The sequence below is a fragment of the Salmo salar genome, chromosome 05 (assembly GCF_965601325.2).
Source record: "Salmo salar chromosome 05, fSalSal1, whole genome shotgun sequence".
Taxonomy (NCBI): domain Eukaryota; kingdom Metazoa; phylum Chordata; class Actinopteri; order Salmoniformes; family Salmonidae; genus Salmo; species Salmo salar.
In genome coordinates this window covers 64,827,501-64,847,562 of record NC_138295.1, presented here as the reverse complement: position 1 = coordinate 64,847,562, position 20,062 = coordinate 64,827,501, and the positions used below count along the sequence as shown (strand labels likewise).

Here is a 20,062-nt window from a genome sequence, read left to right as displayed (position 1 = left end):
GGGTATTCCAGCATGACAATGACCCAAAACACACGGCCAAGGCAACAAAGGAGTGGCTCAAGAAGAAGCACATTAAGGTCCTGGAGTGGCCTAGCCGGTCTCCAGACCTTAATCCCATAGAAAATTGGTGGAGGGAGCTGAAGGTTCGAGTTGCCAAACATCAGCCTCAAAACCTTAATGACTTGGAGAAGATCTGCAAAGAGGAGTGGGACAAAATCCCTCCTGAGATGTGTGCAAACCTGGTGGCCAACAACAAGAAACGTCTGACCTCTGTGATTGTCAACAAGGGTTTTGCCACCAAGTACTAAGTCATGTTTTGCAGAGGAGTCAAATACTTATTTCCCTCATTAAAACGCAAATCATTTTATAACATTTTTGACGTGTTTTTCTGGATTTTTTTGTTGTTATTCTGTCTCTCACTGTTCAAATAAACCTACCATTAAAATTATAGACTGATCATTTCTTTGTCAGTGGGCAAACGTACAAAATCAGCAGGGGATCAAATACTTTTTTCCCTCACTGTAACTTATAAATGGTTCATGAGTTTAGTTCAACTGTCTTAGCACATCAGAACACAAAATAGCTTGTTTTACTCCAATGTTTGTAAACAATGTAAATGTAAACAATGTATAGCCTCAGAACATTAGTAAAACTATCATTTTGATATCATGGATGGTCAGTCCTTGCATCCATAGCTCTGTCTATGAATTTGAGAGTGGTTACATTTCTCCAGGCCCATGCCTCAGCTTTTTACCAAAACAGAGGCGGAATGCCCGCTTTGTTATTGTTTCAATTAAGGACTCTAGCTTTACGCTTTAAAATTGCTACATTTTCTCTCTGCCCCGTGGCAAAATGTGTAGAATTGCAGGATATTAGCTTAGACGCTGTAACAACAAAACATCTCTCTGTTCCATGACGAAATGTCTAAAACTGCAAGAAATTTGCTTGAAAACTGCATCTTTTTGGTCTCCGATGCAAAGAGGTGGGTCTTTAAAATGTTTCTTCCCACGGCCCGAGACTTGGATTGTCCGGCCATGCACTACCGAAGTCATAGTAAAACTCCTTGCTATTTCTATCTCACTCGAGTTATGAGGGGGTCCCTGATGAATTTGCTATCACAAAAGGGGTTACTGACCCCAAAAAGTTTGAGAACCCCTAGTTTAGTGGGCATATAGAGGCTTCTAGATTCACTAGAGAGAGTCACTAGAGAGCTGCCATTCAAGATGCAACTCTCTCTAAACCAGGAAGAGGGTTAGGGAGAAGGGTAGGGAGAGATAGGGAGAAGGAGAAAGAGAGGGAAGGAGGGGTAGGTAGAGGAGATGGCCAGGGAAAAGATGGAGAGGAATAGAGTGAGAGGGAGGAGGAGAGAAATAGAGGAGAGAGAAATAGAGGAGGAGAGGGGGGGGGAGAGGGGTATTGAGAGGTTCAGGCAGCTGGTGGATGGCTCCCGTTCCTCATCCGTCTCCCCCTCGGTCAAACCTGGTCAAACGCGCATGACACAGCTGACATGTAATCATATGCTGCTCATTGTATCAGCTCTGGCTGTCTATCCGACCCTTCTTACCTCTGAACCACACCAACACAGGCTGCATCAACAGGCTGAAACATGAGCCCTGCCCTGGACTCTACTGTATACTGTATGACGGAGTTAACATAGTATCCCTACCAGGACCCAGCCAAGACCGGAAACTCAATACGTGTCTGCCTCTTGGCCTTAAGTATGAACTCAGGAGGTTATTTTATCAACACATGCCTTTTAAATGTTTAAAGTTGTGTTCCTTGTGGATGTCAGACTGGGTGACATAACATTGATGTCACCATCTGATGTCATGTTTCTGTGATATAGCACAGTCACGGTGCACCTCAGATGCATTTATTCAACCACAATGCAATATTGATATAATCTGTTACTATTTTGGCACTATTACAGTTTTAAAATGTAAACGGCTGTCACTTAATCCAAAAATATGTCATGCATTTTATAGATGCAATTTCTTGTATTCTTCACCATAGTAAAAATAATCCTAAAGGATATGGTCATTTTCCTGAAGAAAAATAGTGTGCTTGTTCCAGCTGTCCAAAAGTATCATTTGAAAGCAGACTTGACTCTTGGCCATAAGCAGCGCGTTCATAAGGTTTATCCTAAAGTAAATTGTATTAATTGCCAAAATTATATAGCCTAATTAGACTAATCCTGTCTATACAGAAATACATAAAATCATTACTCCACCAAAAAGCTTATTTCAAAAAAAACAAAAAAAAACGGTGGATTGTTTATATCGCATAGCCGGAAGGGTCCTCAATTTGGGCAGCGTGCACGGCAAATACCGAATAGATGATTGTTGAGTTGCGAATGTCACCGAAAGAGAGGCCCAGCCAGGCATATCGCAATATTTCAAAATACAATCGCGTGAAAACATCGGTGGAAAAGCAAATAGCTATTGCTGTACGGAGAACACCATGAAAAGACTAATCTGCCTGTTATCAAAATTCTCCATTTATTTGAGCGAACAGTAACCTATTTTAGCGGAGCATCGGCCGTATCCCCGGTGAGTGTGCATATTCACTGTCTTTATCATTGGGTCAGTTTTTGGACAACATTTCCTCTTCCATATTGTCTTTCTGGCTCCTCTTTTCGTAGGCCTATTAGATAGTTGCAGACAACGTCGTTTTTATTGATCTGTTTGTCAGTCAGCAGAGTTTAAACTACTCTGTAATTTTTGTCGTAATAAAAGATTCAGCTATGCATGTGCTAGCCTCAAGCTCTACAGTACATTGAAGGTTCTTGACTCTGTGTATCATGCAGCCCTTCGTTTTGTCACCAATCAGAGATGTCTATCTAACTCTCCATTGTGATCCGTCGGGTGGACATCAATAGCAACACGCAGGCTCTAACACAGGTACGTTCTCATTTATAAGGTTATTTTAGGAAAACTGCCATTTTATCTCTCCTCTCTTCTAGTTTGAAATAAAAACACATACAAGCTCAGATCTCAATCTTGTTTTAGGCTAAGAGTCACGGACATTTGAACTGAGCATGGAAAAGGTCCTTTCATTACTCAGCCCCCTTGTCATGGAATTTCCCCCCAAGCCAACATAAAACTCAAGGACCTGGTGTCCCTGGAGGAGGAACGGGTTGTTGAGACATGTCATTGTTTCTAGTTGTCACCCCATGTCAATCATTTGCAATGCCTTATTTAAGGAAGAACGTTGTTTTACCACACACACACACTGTTTGTTTGCTGGTGTATTTGTGCTGTTGCCAGTGTCTTCTGTCTGTGTTGTCCGTTTTGGCTTACAAAGTTTTTTTGTCCGAGCCCAGGAGGCTTTTTGCCTCCTGCCAGGCCGTCGTAGTAAGTAAGAATTTGTTCTTATTGACTTGCCTGGTTAGATAAAGGTTAAATACTTTTTTTTGTATAAATCTCCAGTTGTATAAAGTGTAGTAGAATTGCTGAAATGTGTTTATAAAAGCCCATATATTTCCCAAACAGTGATTGAGTTATATTATTAGCATAAATCATGACTATCCAATCTACTCATCACATTGGAAATAGCAGACTATCTTACATAAGTCTGCAAAAGTGATGATGCAAGGAATGCTTTATTGTAAAGGAGAATTTGTATGGTGAAAATTAGCTTCCCGAAACTTGAGACTTACGCGCCGCCTATGCTCTTGGCAGTATCTGACAGGTCAGAGGTCAAACATGTTGTGCAGACCACACTAGTCAGCCATACTGTATGTTTAGGCCTACTACAGTAACTGTCTGGTTCAGGGGCAGACAGTGCACATCTTACTTACGTCTCAGGCTCAGACACAGGCTCAGGCTCCTTCTCATTTTGGGACTTTTGCTGCGGTTGCAGAACGTTATTTACCAGCTCAGTGATCCCACTAAAGGGACTAAACCACCTGTTCAAATAAGTAAGCAAACAACGTGACTGTACACCACACCACAGAAAGATGAAGAATCAACACATAGTCTGGGCTGGCTGAGATAAGGGAATCCCCCATTAAAGCACACACACCCAGCAAGGCTTACACAAAGTCAGTGGCGGTACTGTACGGAAGCCTAGCAGGGACATTCACTGTGTTCACAGCAGACCAAGAAAGAGGGACAGTCAACCACATCCACAACAACAGAGAAAGAGGAGGAGAGGAAGTATAAAAGCAGGAAAGAAGCTACAGCCAATGGAAATGGGAATTGCATTGAATGGTCAGCCAATAGTTAGGAAGCTGGTAGTAGAGTAGTAGTATAACGTTTACATATAGATCAGATAGTTGCTGTGTTTAGAGGTAGATTTGGACACAATGCAGGACGGAAGGTAGCTGAATAGAAGCATCCAGTTCACACATGGATGAGGAAGTAAGGAGCCTAAAGGTGAAGCTCTCTCACAAGCCAATCAGAATGCAAATGACACACCAGGGCGAGCCAATATCAGGGGAGAAGGGGCGGGGCCCACTGAGACAGGAAGCTACATTGACCAACAGGAAGAAGTGTCAAAGCCTAGAGCACTCTGGGTAATGTGTTACTTACTGTGCCGGCTGAGGCTTTTGTTCTTCTTTGACCCTAAAAAGATAAGTGTGGACAGCTCAGTGCTCAGTGCATACACAACACAAAGACATGGAGAACACACACAAAACAACACAAATAAATACATACATAGACATAAACAATGATGATGATGATGATGATGAACATAATTACTGTATATTGTAATAGCTTTAAAGCATACAGTATAGTCAAGATATCAGTAATGATGATGATGAACATAATTACTGTATATTGTAATAGCTTTAAAGCATACAGTATAGTCAAGATATCAGTAATGATGACGATGAACATAATTACTGTATATTGTAATAGCTTTAAAGCATACAGTATAGTCAAGATATCAGTGATGATGATGATGAACATAATTACTGTATATTGTAATAGCTTTAAAGCATATGATCAAGATATCAGTGATGATGATGATGAACATCATTACTGTATATTGTAATAGCTTTAAGGCATATGATCAAGATATCAGTGATGATGATGATGATGAACATAATTACTGTATATTGTAATAGCTTTAAGGCATATGATCAAGATATCAGTGATGATGATGATGAACATCATTACTGTATATTGTAATAGCTTTAAGGCATATGATCAAGATATCAGTGATGATGATGATGATGAACATAATTACTGTATATTGTAATAGCTTTAAGGCATATGATCAAGATATCAGTAATGATGATGATGAACATGATTACTGTATATTGTAATAGCTTTAAGGCATATGATCAAGATATCGATGATGATGATGATGATGATGATGATGAACATCATTACTGTATATTGTAATAGCTTTAAGGCATATGATCAAGATATCAGTAATGATGATGATGAACATAATTACTGTATATTGTAATAGCTTTAAGGCATATGATCAAGATATCGATGATGATGATGATGATGAACATAATTACTGTATATTGTAATAGCTTTAAGGCATATGATCAAGATATCAGTGATGATGATGACAAAAAACAACAATAAAAATCATAACATTTTAAAATGATTCACAGGAAGTAAATAATAAAGTATTGTGCTGTCATGATGTTTGTGCTGTCATGTCACACCTGAATTGATTGAATAAGACTCTGGAACTCTAGCTGAGGGTCTCACTACTTCCAGACTTCCAAACCATTCACCAATCATTATTAAACACATTTACAGCAGCAGACACATCTTGTTAGAAAACGTCATCTTTAGTGCAGAGCCTGTGGTCTAGTGGTAATGCTCCAGGGTCCAGTCACATACAGGTATATGCCTCTACTGGAAACCAGGGTTTAATCCCTGGATCCACTCTTCCTCATGACACTAGTAACCCACACATCACCCCTCACAATAAAGAGGTCAGGTGGGAAGGTATAGACAACAGTCAAAAGGGTGACAACCAGGCTCATGTACATAGACTGTATACCAAACAGGATGTCTACAGACAGACAGTCTAAGACCAGTCTCACACACACAGTCTGTCTCTGTATCTATAGATTTTATATCATCATATCTGTCTCTTTCTAGTTTTGACCCTCTCTGTTTCACACAATATAACCAGAAGCCTCCAGGTTTGACTGTCTTTGACTGAGGTTACACTGCTCTCTAGTGGACAGAAGTGTGGTTTCCTCTGCTAAAGTAATAGGGGAAGAGAAATACACAGAACAGTAGTAATGATACATGTCCAATGTAGCTGTTGAGTTGGAGTTCTGAGGTCATAGGTGGCACAGCCCACTCCCCAGCCCCAGCCTTATACCCCAGCCCTATACCCCAGCCCCAGCCCACTCCTCAGCCCTATACCCCAACCCTATACCCCAACCCCAGCCCTATACCCCAACCCCAGCCCTATACCCAACCCTATACCCCAACCCCAGTACTATACACCAACCCCAGCCCTATACCCCAACCCCAGCCCTATACCCCAGCCCTATATTCCAACCCCAGTACTATACACCAACCCCAGCCCTATACCCCAGCCCTACACCCCAGCCCTATACCCCAACCCCAACCAAAGCCCTATACCACAACCCCAGCCATATACCCCAACCCCAGCACTATACCCCAACCCCAGCGCTATACCCCAACCCCAGCACTATACCCCAACCCCAGCACTATACCCCAGCCCTATACCCCAACCCCAGCCCTATACCCCAGCCCCAGTACTATACCCCAACCCCCGTAATATACGCCAGACCTATACCCCAACACCAGTACTATACCCCAGCCACAGTAATATACGCCAGACCTATACCCCAACACCAGTACTATACCCTAGCCACAGTAATATACGCCAACCCTATACCCCAACCCCAGTACTATACGCCAGCCCTATACCCCAGTACAATACCCCAGTACTATATGCCAGCCCCTGGACTATATGCCAGCCCCAGTACTATACCCCCAACCCCAGCCCTAAACCCCAGCCCCAGTACTATACCCCAGCACTATACCCCAGCCCCAGTACAAAACCCCAGCACTATACCCCAGCCCCAGTACTATACCCCAGCACTATACCCCAGCCCCAGTACAAAACCCCAGCACTATACCCCAGCCCCAGTACTATACCCCAGCACTATACCCCAGCCCCAGTACTATACCCCAGCACTATACCCCAGCCCCAGTACAAAACCCCAGCACTATACCCCAGCCCCAGTACAAAACCACAGCACTATACCCCAGCCCCAGTACTATACCCCAGCACTATACCCCAGCCCCAGTACAAAACCCCAGCACTATACGCCAGCCCCAGTACTATACCCCAACCCCAGTACTATACGTCAGCCCCAGTACTATACCCCAGCCCCAGTACAATAGCCCAGCCCTATACTCCAGCTCCAGTACTATACGCCAGCCCCAGTACTATACGCCAGCCCCAGTACTATACCCCTACCCCAGCACTATACGCCAGCCCCAGCACTATACCCCAGCCCTATACCCCAACCCCAGCCCTATACCCCAACCCCAGCCCTATACCCCAGCCCTATACCCCAACCCCAGCACTATACCCCAACCCCAGCCCTATACCCCAACCCCAGTACTATACCCCAACCCCCGTAATATACGCCAGACCTATACCCCAACACCAGTACTATACCCCAGCCACAGTAATATACGCCGACCCTATACCCCAACCCCAGTACTATACGCCAGCCCTATACCCCAGCCCCAGTACTATACCCCAGCCCCAGTACTATACCTCAACCCCAGTACTATACCCTAGTACTATATGCCAGCCCTATACCCCAACCCCAGTACTATACGCCAGCCCTATACCCCAGTACAATACCCCAGTACTATATGCCAGCCCCAGTACTATACCCCCAGCCCTAAACCCCAGCCCCAGTACTATACCCCAGCACTATACCCCAGCCCCAGTACAAAACCCCAGCACTATACCCCAGCCCCAGTACTATACCCCAGCACTATACCCCAGCCCCAGTACAAAACCCCAGCACTATACGCCAGCCCCAGTACTATACGTCAGCCCCAGTACTATACCCCAGCCCCAGTACAATAGCCCAGCCCTATACTCCAGCCCCAGTACTATACCCCAGTACTATACGCCAGCCCCAGCACAATACCCCAACCCCAGTACTATACCCCAACCCCAGTACTATACCCCAGCCCCAGTACTATACGCCAGCCCCAGCACTATACACCGGCCCCAGTACTATACGCCAGCCCCAGTACTATACGCCAGCCCCAGTACTATACCCCTACCCCAGCACTATACCCCTACCCCAGCACTATACGCCAGCCCCAGCACTATACGCTAGCCTCAGAACTATACCCCAACCCCAGTACTATACCCCAAACCCAGCCCTATACCCCAGCCCCAGTACTATACGCCAGCCCCAGCCATATACCCCAGTACTATACCCCAGCCCCAGTATTATACCCCAACCCCAGTACAATAGCCTATCCCTATACCCCAGCCCCAGTGCAATACCCCAGCACTATACGCCAGCCCCAGCACTATACCCCAGCCCCAGTACTATACCCCAGCCCCAGTACTATACCCCAGCCCCAGTACAATACCCCAACCCCAGTACAATACCTCAGCCCCAGTACTATGCCCCAGTACAATACCTCAGCCCCAGTACTACACTCCAGCCCCAGTACAATACCCCAACCCCAGTACTATACACCAGCCTCATCACTATATGCCAGCCCTAGTACTATACCCCAGCCCGAGTACTATACCCCTGCCCCAGTACTATACACCAGCACTATACGCCAGCCCCAGTACTATACGCCAGCCCCAGCACTATACGCCAGCCCCAGTACTATACCCAAACCCCAGAACTATGCCCCAGTACTATACCCCAACCCCAGCACTATACCCCAGCCACAGTACTATACGCCAGCCCCAGTACTATACCCCAGCCCCAGTACTATACCCCAACTCCAGTACTATACCCCAGCTCCAGCACTATACCCCCAACCCCAGCACTATACCCCCAACCCCAGGACTATGCCCCAGTACTATACCCCAGCCCCAGTACTACACCCCAACACCAGTAGTATACCCCAACCCGGTTGAGGTATAGTACTGGGGCCACAGTGTCTCCTGACCCCTCCTGTCTCAGCCTCCAGTATTTATGCTGCAGTAGTTTATGTGTCGGGGGGCTAGGGTCAGTCTGTTACATCTGGAGTATTTCTCTTGTCTTATCCGGTGTCCTGTGTGAATTTAAATATGCTCTCTCTAATTCTCTCTTTCTCTTTCTTTCTTTCTCTCTCTCAGAGGACCTGAGCCCTAGGACCATGCCTCAGGACTACCTGGCATGATGAATCCTTGCTGTCCCCAGTCCACCTGGCCGTGCTGCTGCTCCAGTTTCAACTGTTCTGCCTGCGGCTATGGAACCCTGACCTGTTCACCGGACGTGCTACCTGTCCCAGACCTGCTGTTTTCAACTCTCTAGAGACAGCAGGAGCGGTAGAGATACTCTCAAAGATCGGCTATGAAAAAGCCAACTGATACTTCCTCTTGAGTTGCTGACTTGTTGCACCCTCGACAACTACTATGATTATTATTATTTGACCATGCTGGTCATTTATGAACATTTGAACATCCAGAAGAGGACTGGCCACCCCTCATAGATTCCTCTCTAGGTTTCTTCCTAGGTTTTGGCCTTTCTAGGGAGTTTTTCCTAGCCACCGTGCTTCTACACCTGCATTGCTTGCTGTTTGGGGTTTTAGGCTGGGTTTCTGTACAGCACTTTGAGATATCAGCTGATGTAAGAAGAGCTATATAAATACATTTGATTTGATTTGATTTGAACCCCAGTACTATACCCCAACCCCAGTACTGGGGCTGGGGTATATTACTGCGGCTATGGCATGGTGTCAATACTGTGACGTAGCTAGAAGAGGCATGGTGTCAACCCTCCCCAGCCCCAGTACTATGCAGCCACAATACTGTACCCCAGCCTCAGCCCTATCTGAGAGCGTGAGAGTGGCTCCTTGAGAGAGAGTGGAGTTGACGTAGCTCCTGCCGCGCAGACAGACAGCAGGACAATTACACAACGGCCTGTCACTGAGAGTTTAGTGTTTAGGGAAGAACTCCTAGATGTAATGAATGTGGCTCCCTGAAGCAGCCAGCTCCCCACACGAGGCCAGACTGACAGACCTAGCTCACCTCACCTGCAGACACACCACAACGTTGGGTAGATCCCAAATGGCACCCTTGTCTATATAGGGAATAGTGAGCAATTTGGGACGCACACCAGAATGTGAACATTGTCAGTGTAGTGGTGACACACATCCACCAGGGAGAAAATGATTAATAACCCTGACTTCAGTCCTGTATGAAATCTGGACTGTTCCAGTTTGTAAATGCAGTAAATTTAGATACAATTCAGTCTATGACTGCGAGGTAAAAAATAAAAGCTCATAATACTGTGCAGCTCTTTGGATGTGCAGTGCGACGACACAGTGTCAACCCTCTCTATATTGTGCAGCTCTATGGCACAGTATCAACCCTCTCTCGATTTTAAGCTCTATGGCATGGTGTCAACCCTCTCTAGATTGTGCAGCTCTATAGCACAGTGTCAACTCTTTGTATAATTTAAACTCTATTACATGGTGTCAAACCTCTCTAGATTTGAAGCTCTATGGCACGGTGTCAACCCTCTCTAGATTTTAAGATCTATGGCATGGTGTCAACCCTCTAGATTTTAAGCTCTATGGCATGGTGTCAACCCTCTCTAGATTGTAAGCTTTATGGCATGGTGTCAACCCACTCTAGATTGTGCATCTCTATGGCATGGTGTCAACCCTCTATAGGTTGTGCAGCTCTACGTTATGACGTGGACCAGTCTTACATCATGGAACCGAAGGATGAAGGGTCTGTGAGCCCTGGGCCAGGCCCACTGTTCACACCACAGGACGTTACCATGACCACCTGCTCCTACTTCACACCTTCTCTAGCTGGACAGGACCAACTCTCTCTGCAGTTTTATTCATACAGCTTCACGTTGCTTTCCCAAATGACACCCTATTCCCTATATAGTCCACTACTTTTGACGACGGCCCTTAGGGAATAGGATACGTTTTGAGACGCAACCTATATGACCGACTGGGTTCAAACCCAGGTCTCCTCCTGCACATCACAATGCTGTGTTAGCCTGCTGAGCCAAATCCTAGGCATCAGCTCCAGGAACTAACTCAGGTTAAGTAATGCAGGTCTCCCTCCCTCTTTCTCCTTCTCCCCACATTTTCTCCTTCTCTTGCTCTCTCTTACCCTCCCCCTCTCTTCTTCTCCCCCCTTTCTCCTTCTCTCTCTCCCTCTCCCGCTCAATAACCTGCCTGTTCCTAAGTCAGGTCAGAGTAGGAGAACCACATCGATGTGACATCTATACAACAAGCCCTGAATCATCACATTCTCCCCATGCAGCCGGTCAGAAGAACAAGTGCTGCATCCCAAATGGAACCCTATTCCCTATATAGTGCACTATGTTTGACCAGGGCCCACAGGGTGCCATTTGGGACGCAGATAAGGTTTCCCACATGTCATAGGTGCCTGGGCAGGCAGGTCCAACAGCAGCCAAAACCCTTCTAATTGTTTCTGATGGGCTGAATAAATAGAACCACAGTCTGCCTATCCTCTCTGTCAGTCACAGGCTGACGTGACGTAGCTAGAAGAGATACAGTACACAGTCATGTGACATAGATCCACAGTCTGCCTATCCTCTCTGTCAGTCACAGGCTGACGTGACGTAGCTAGAAGAGATACAGTACACAGTCATGAGTCAATGTACAGGAGTGTGTGATCACTTACTGACAGCCAAGTGTTAACTTTTTAGTGACGGGGCAGTATTCGGAAATTCGGATGAATGACATGCCCAAATTAAACTGCCTACTACTCGGGCTCAGAACGTAGGATATGCATATTATTAGTAGATTTGGATAGAAAACACTCTGAAGTTTCTAAAACTGTTTGAATGATGTCTGTGAGTATAACAGAACTCATATGGCAGGCAAAAACCTGAGAAAAAAATCCAACCAGGAAGTGACTTGTAGTTCTTCTATCATATCCCTATTCAAACTACAGTGTCTGTGGGGTCATTTTGCACTTCCTAAGGCTTCCATTGGCTGTCAACAGCCTTTAGAAACTTGTTTCATCCGTCTACTGTTACTGGGCAGAGAATAGGCGCTCAGTCAATCAGTAGACTGCCTGGGAGCAGTGAGTTGTTTACTGCGTGGGCACATTGGCGCGCCTCTCCTTCTTTTTCCTCTGTAATGAATACGTTATTGTCCGGTTGGAATATTATCGACGTTTTATGTTAAAAAGACCCTAAGGATTGATTGTAAACATCGTTTGACATGTTTCTATGAACGGTAATGGAACTATTTGACTTTTCGTCTCTGGTTCTGCGCTCTCGCGTTATGCCTTTGGATTAGTGACCTGAACGCGTGAACAAAACGGAGGTATTTGGACATAAATAGGGAGTATTTCGAACAAAAAGAACATTTCTTGTGGAAGTGGGAGTCCTGGGAGTGCATTCCGATGAAGATCAGCAAAGGTAAGGGAAGATTTTATAATACTAATTCTGAGTTTAGTTGACTCCAGAACTTTGCTGGTATCTGTATAGCTTGCTTTGATGGCTGAGCTCTGTACTCAGAATATTGAAAAATGTGCTTTCGCCGAAAAGCTATTTTAAAATCTGACACAGCGGTTGCATTAAGGAGTAGTATATCTATAATTCTTTCAATAACTGTTGTAAAATTTATCAACGTTTATGATGAGTATTTTTGTAAATTGATGTGCTCATTCACCGGAGGTTTTGGTGGGAATACATTTTCTGAACATCACGCGCCAATGTAAAATGGGGTTTATGGATATAAATATGAACTTTATCGAACAAAACATACATGTATTTTGTAACATTGAGTCCTGGGAGTGTCATCTGATGAAGATCATCAAAGGTTAGTGATTCATTTTAGCTGTATTTCTGGTTTTTGTGACGCCTCTCCTTGCTTGGAAAATGGCTGTGTGGTTTTTCTTGTCAAGGTGATGTCCTAACATAATCTAATGTTTTGCTTTCGCCATAAAGCCTTTTTGAAATCGGACACTGTGGTTAGATTAAGGAGAATCTTATCTTTAAAATGGTGTATAATACTTGTATGTTTGAGAAATTTGAATTATGAGATTTTTGTTGTTTTGAATTTGCCGCCCTGCTATTTCACTGGCTGTACCGCGGGTGGGATGCTAGCGTCCCACATAGCCCATACTAGTTTAAGGACACCAAAAATATCTAGTAGTCTATACAAATAGAAACTATTTGTAACATTTTGGTCTGAACACATTTGGGTTATAGCTGAGAAAACAAACACACTGTTTCAGGAGTAAATACCTATTTGACATATTTTACACTGACGTTACATGTGACAGTAATAATTTCCTTTGAGATGGATGTTGTGTTATGGTTGGCATGGATACATGACGCAGAGTACATGGTGTCCATCTGTCAGTTGCATCCATCCTACCTGCTTTTCACACAACAGACAGCATGACAACACATACACGCCAGTCCCACGGATGGAAGCCTTGATGGAATCATGTAACAGGGGCGTCAGGTAGCCTAGCGGTTAAGAGTGTTGGGCCAGTAACCGAAAGGTTTCCCTGTTTGAATACCTGAGCCAACCAATTGAAGCATCTGTTGATGTGCCCTTGAGCAAGGCACTTAACCCTAATTGCTTCTGTAAGTGGTTCTGGATAAGACGGTCTGCTAAATGAATCAAATGTAACAGAGATAGTTACACTGTTAAGAGGAACCTAAACAACTAGGCCACACTCCAGCTCTTACATTTCCCTCTGGGATTTCAGAGAAGACACGTTGAGAGGAGAAAACTCTTTACTTCATACATTACATTATACTGAGCAGACCAGGCACAGCTTTCTCTGTTACATTGCACTGAGCTTCTCCACACTGACTCCACCCAGGGACTAAATGCTTCCCAATTACTCTGTCTGCCTGTCACAGGGGTCATGAAATGGAGACCAAGACGCAGCGTGGATAGTGCTCATTTTCAATACTTTAATGAAAACACCTCAAACAAGAAAACGACCAATAACAGTCCTGACAGGTACCATGACTAAAACGGAAAACAACTACCCACAACCCCAAAGGAAAAACAGGCTGCCTAAGTATGGCTTCCAATCAGAGACAACAAAAGACTCCTGCCTCTGATTGGAAACCATACCCGGCAGAACATGAAAACCAACACATAGAAATAGATAACTAGAACAAACCCACATAGAAACAGAAAACCCAAAATACATACAAAACAAACCCCCCTGCCACGCCCTGACCATACTACTATGGCAAATGACCTCTTTCACTGGTCAGGACATGACACTGCCTCCTTCCCTCCCTCCCATCTGCCCCCCTCCCTCCCCTGCCTCCCTACACCTCCCTCGTATGCCGCCCTCCAGTGCCTCCCTTCGTTCCCTGCCTCGCCTCCCCTCCCTATGCCGACCTCCTTCCCCTGCCTAAATATGTCTGGGTGGCCCCAACCAGTCAATCTAGCATGTGTTCATTCTAAGAAGTCCACTCTTCCTTTCAGAAGTTGGAGCGGAGCAGAGGGTGGCGTAGCAGAGAGGACTGTGGGATACGGTCAGATACAGTGGTCCTAAGGGCCAGCATGACTTTTCCCTTCAGCAACAGTGTAGTAGTAACTGGAACACGCTCAGCATGGCTTCCAACTGGACATGTTCACAACAGTCTCATGCTACGTCTCAAAGAGCACCCTATTCCCTATGGACCCTGGTCAAAATCACTGCCTATACTAGGGTATAGGGTGCCATTTGAGATGCTGTTTCTGTATAGTAGTGTCATGACCAGCCCTAACCACTCAGTCCGTCTTCCCAAGTCTTCCAAATAATTGGATGAAGGGATCATCCTGAGGCTCAGTGTAGGAAGATACCATATACAGACAATTAACACTTAATGCTTATGACTGCCAGGAGCACAAGTCAATGTATATATACAGTATATTAAACCACTCAGCAATACACGACTATAAGCTTGTAGTAGTGTGTGCAGTACAGTAATCAAATAATTTTTAGCAGTTGCAGTTTTTAAACCGATGCAGATCTGGTCCCAGATCTGTTTGTGCTCCTGCCAACGCCATTTGTCATTGTCAAGCCATGATAGAAACAGACTGGTACTCAGGCTACAGTGAGTACTGTGACCAGGGCAGAACCACCTCTCTCTACCTGCATGAGTCTGAGAGGAACAGGAAGAAGAAGAGCTGTTCTAAAAATGGCAGCTCATTTAAAGACATGCAGCAGATTAAGTCCAGAGACACCTGTTCATTACACCTTTCTTCTTGTGAGGGGAGTTGGGGTGTGTGTGTGTGTGTGTGCTGCTACTTAACACTTTTCTCGCTCCAAGAGGATTATGGGTAGGGGATGAGAGAGAAAGAGAGAGAGAGAGAGCTGATAACTTCCTTTTGCACTCTGGGGGGAATTCTGAATGGCTCCCTATTCCCTATATAGTGCACTACTTTTGACCAAGGCCCAGGCTAGGGTGCTATTTGGGATACAACCTCGCTCATTCTGCCACGTTGTGATAGGGAGCAGAGCAGGAATCTGGTCGTTGCGAGGAGGAGAGTTTGTTTGAGTAGCTACATCAGGTCTATATATTTCTATGCATTGAGGGACAAGCTGTGCACCACAGTTATAGTGATAGGATTGTATGTACAGTACTGTACACACTGCAACCCTGGGCTTCCTGACCAGAGTACTGCACTAATAATCACATGTGATTGTCAAAAAGAGTTGGCAGTAGGATTTCTCTGAGCAGTGGGGGACTCACTAATCTGTAGCCAAATATAACTTCAAACTCATCTGTTTGAACAGATTACCTGTCAGGATTCAATTGGGCCTCCTCAAATCGTAGCTCCCCTCCTGAGAAGTCTCCTAGCGGCACGGAGTCAGCTAACTACCCAGCAGCATCCTACACATTCATAACTTCATCATATTCATCTGTATCTACACACTGTGGTGCTCTGTGTTACCGCTCTACTACAGCAGTACATACTGTAGGACCAATATGCCATTTTAATAATGAGTTCAAATAAAAGGGACACTCATTTCTACATTGGTGTGTGAGTGTTTGGTAGTCAGTGTTGTGTGAACTCTGTACTGGGGGGGGGGGGGGGGCGCGCATGTGTGTGCGCGTGTGTGTGTGTGTGCGTGCACTCGCCTGCCTGCCTACATTATACAACCTGACACGGATACATTTCATTGTGTCTTGGATCAGCAATTTCTAGGCAGCTGACGTTGTCCCGTGTTGATGTTACATCTCCACACGCGTATGTGGCATGCATACATACATACACACACACACACACGTTTGTTTTACTATCCTTGTGGGGACCAAACAATTGATTCCATACATTTTTTTAACTAACCCAACCCTAACCCCAAAGCCTTTTTCCTTGTGGGGATGGGAGAAATGTCCCCACTTGTCCTAATTTTCCTTGTTTTACTATCCTTGTGAGGACTTCTGGTCCCCACAAGGATAATAAAACCCCAAAACACCCACCCAACACACACATCTCCAGTGGGAATAACAGGCCCTGAACCAACTCAACTACAACCCGGGAAAACAGATTTGGGTAACTTTACTAAAAGTCTGTAGGTATTAGGAATAATGACTTATCATAACCATGTAGGACCACCTTATAATGTCTAATAATGACTTATCATAACCATGTAGGACCACCTTATAATGTCTAATAATGACTTTTCATAACCATGTAGGACCACCTTATAATGTCTAATAATGACTTTTCATAACCATGTAGGACCACCTTATAATGTCTAATAATGACTTATCGTAACCATGTAGGACCACCTTATAATGACTTATCGTAACCATGTAGGACCACCTTATAATGACTTATCGTAACCATGTAGGACCACCTTATAATGTCTAATAATGACTTATCATAACCATGTAGGACCACCTTATAATGTCTAATAATGACTTATCATAACCATGTAGGACCACCTTATAATGTCTAATAATGACTTATCGTAACCATGTAGGACCACCTTATAATGACTTATCGTAACCATGTAGGACCACCTTATAATGTCTAATAATGACTTATCATAACCATGTAGGACCACCTTATAATGTCTAATAATGACTTATCATAACCATGTAGGACCACCTTATAACGTCTAATAATGACTTATCGTAACCATGTAGGACCACCTTATAATGACTTATCGTAACCATGTAGGACCACCTTATGATAAGTCATTATTAGACATTATAACCATGTAGGACCACCTTATAATGTCTAATAATGACTTATCATAACCATGTAGGACCACCTTATAATGTCTAATAATGACTTATCATAACCATGTAGGACCACCTTATAATGTCTAATAATTACTTATCGTAACCATGTAGGACCACCTTATAATGTCTAATAATGACTTTTCATAACCATGTAGGACCACCTTATAATGTCTAATAATGACTTATCGTAACCATGTAGGACCACCTTATAATGACTTATCGTAACCATGTAGGACCACCTTATAATGTCTAATAATGACTTATCATAACCATGTAGGACCACCTTATAATGTCTAATAATGACTTATCGTAACCATGTAGGACCACCTTATAATGTCTAATAATGACTTATCGTAACCATGTAGGACCACCTTATAATGACTTATCGTAACCATGTAGGACCACCTTATAATGTCTAATAATGACTTATCATAACCATGTAGGACCACCTTATAATGTCTAATAATGACTTATCGTAACCATGTAGGACCACCTTATAATGTCTAATAATGACTTATCGTAACCATGTAGGACCACCTTATAATGACTTATCGTAACCATGTAGGACCACCTTATAATGTCTAATAATGACTTATCGTAACCATGTAGGACCACCTTATAATGTCTAATAATGACTTATCGTAACCATGTAGGACCACCTTATAATGACTTATCGTAACCATGTAGGACCACCTTATAATGTCTAATAATGACTTATCATAACCATGTAGGACCACCTTATAATGTCTAATAATGACTTATCGTAACCATGTAGGACCACCTTATAATGTCTAATAATGACTTATCGTAACCATGTAGGACCACCTTATAATGTCTAATAATGACTTATCGTAACCATGTAGGACCACCTTATAATGTCTAATAACGACTTATCATAACCATGTAGGACCACCTTATAATGTCTAATAATGACTTATCGTAACCATGTAGGACCACCTTATAATGTCTAATAATGACTTATCGTAACCATGTAGGACCACCTTATAATGTCTAATAATGACTTATCGTAACCATGTAGGACCACCTTATAATGTCTAATAATGACTTATCGTAACCATGTAGGACCACCTTATAATGACTAAATAACAGCCATTTTGAGTCAGCTGAAATGTTCTGAGTCCAGCATAGAGACAAAACATATTATAAGCCTTCTAATAACATACTTTAAAGATGGAATCTGTGCCACTTGCCGCCCCACCTCCGTTGTTATTGGTTTTGTTGGCGAGCTGAGGATGTTGCACAGTACATATTGTGGTGCAATGATGTCTGAGGAAAAACAGTGTTTGTTGTTTGCAGTATCTTCTTTGTTGTTGTAATATCTCAAATGGATGTGGCTGTTTCACAAATAAGGATTCCATTACATTTACATTTTAGTCATTTAACAGACGCTCTTATACAGAGAGACTTACAAGAGCAATTAGGGTTAAGTGCCTTGCTCAAGGCCACACCGACAGATTTTGCACCTAGTCGGCTCGGGATTCAAACCAGTGACCTTTCGGTTACTGGCCCAACCGCTAGGCTACCTGCATACATGATTATAACCGTTTATAAACGCTCATACATGTTTTATACCCCTTGTTGCTTTATAACCCTTGTTGTTGTGCCTATGGGAGTCTCTCTCTCTCTCTCTCCCCTCTCTCTCTCTCTCTCTCTCTCTCTCTCTCTCTCTCTCTCACACACACACAGTAGCTTATAATAATAGCCTGCATGGCTAACAATAGAGAGGTAATGGATACCCAGGCTATTATTGTGCTGTGCAGACTGCATCCCAAATGGCACCCTATTCACTATATAGTGCACTACTGTTGACCAGAGCCCTGTGGGAGCCATTTGGGACGTAGCCACAATTACCTGTCTCAATTAATCTCTGGCAAGTACGTCACTATTGGCTTGCTTAACTAAATTGCAAACATATACATGAGTACACACTGGGGACAGCCAGCCAGGCAGGGCTACCTGATACCATGATACCACTGTGACAGCACTTAGACAGATACACACCCATCAGTGGACAGAAATACTGCTGCACAGGCATACTACACACACACACACACACACACACACACACACACACACACACACACACACACACACTGCATTAGTACACAGGGTTTAAAACCACCCACACAGGGATAATGTCCATCGACACTAACAATATTAAATGTAACCCTGCTGCCTCACTGTAACCAAGCTGAACTAAGACAGCCCTGTAATACCCACTGCCTAAATCAATCTGGTAATAACCTTAAAAGGATCTCAGAGCCAATAAATGGGAATATGTCCAACAACACTGAGTCAGCAGTTAACCTTACATTAGCACGTAGAAATGGACAAACGTTAAATTAGCATCGACAGCCTAAAATACCTTCTTGCTCCAAACATCTCTCGCCTCACAGGACGGAACTCAAATAGGAGTAGTCTAGGTTTTACTGGGGAATGCTCTATATGCAACACCCTCTGCCATGCAACACCCTCTGCCATACAACACATCCCATCTTAGTGTAGTCATGGTAACGGTGGCAGTATCTCAGTGGGGTGTAGTGATATTAAGGGATTAGTACTAGATCCCTTCACCATCGGACATCAGTCCAAGAGGTCGGGCCCAGGAGAAACGCTTTTTACACACACACATGCACGCACGCACACGCACGCACACACACGGACACACAC

General features: G+C 44.1%; 1 protein-coding gene and 1 long non-coding RNA gene across 2 annotated transcripts in view; one reads left to right on the top strand and one right to left on the bottom strand.

Annotated features, from left to right (window-relative positions):
• LOC145850388 (regulating synaptic membrane exocytosis protein 2-like) overlaps positions 1 to 20,062 on the bottom strand; it is a 74,650-nt gene that overhangs the window by 26,622 nt on the left and 27,966 nt on the right. The gene's annotated exons all lie outside the window — the stretch shown is intronic.
• On the top strand, positions 2,320 to 5,143 carry LOC106605393 (uncharacterized). The gene is made up of 3 exons (XR_001328840.3): positions 2,320 to 2,549; positions 2,807 to 2,900; positions 3,009 to 5,143. It is a non-coding gene; the product is annotated as an uncharacterized LOC106605393 (long non-coding RNA).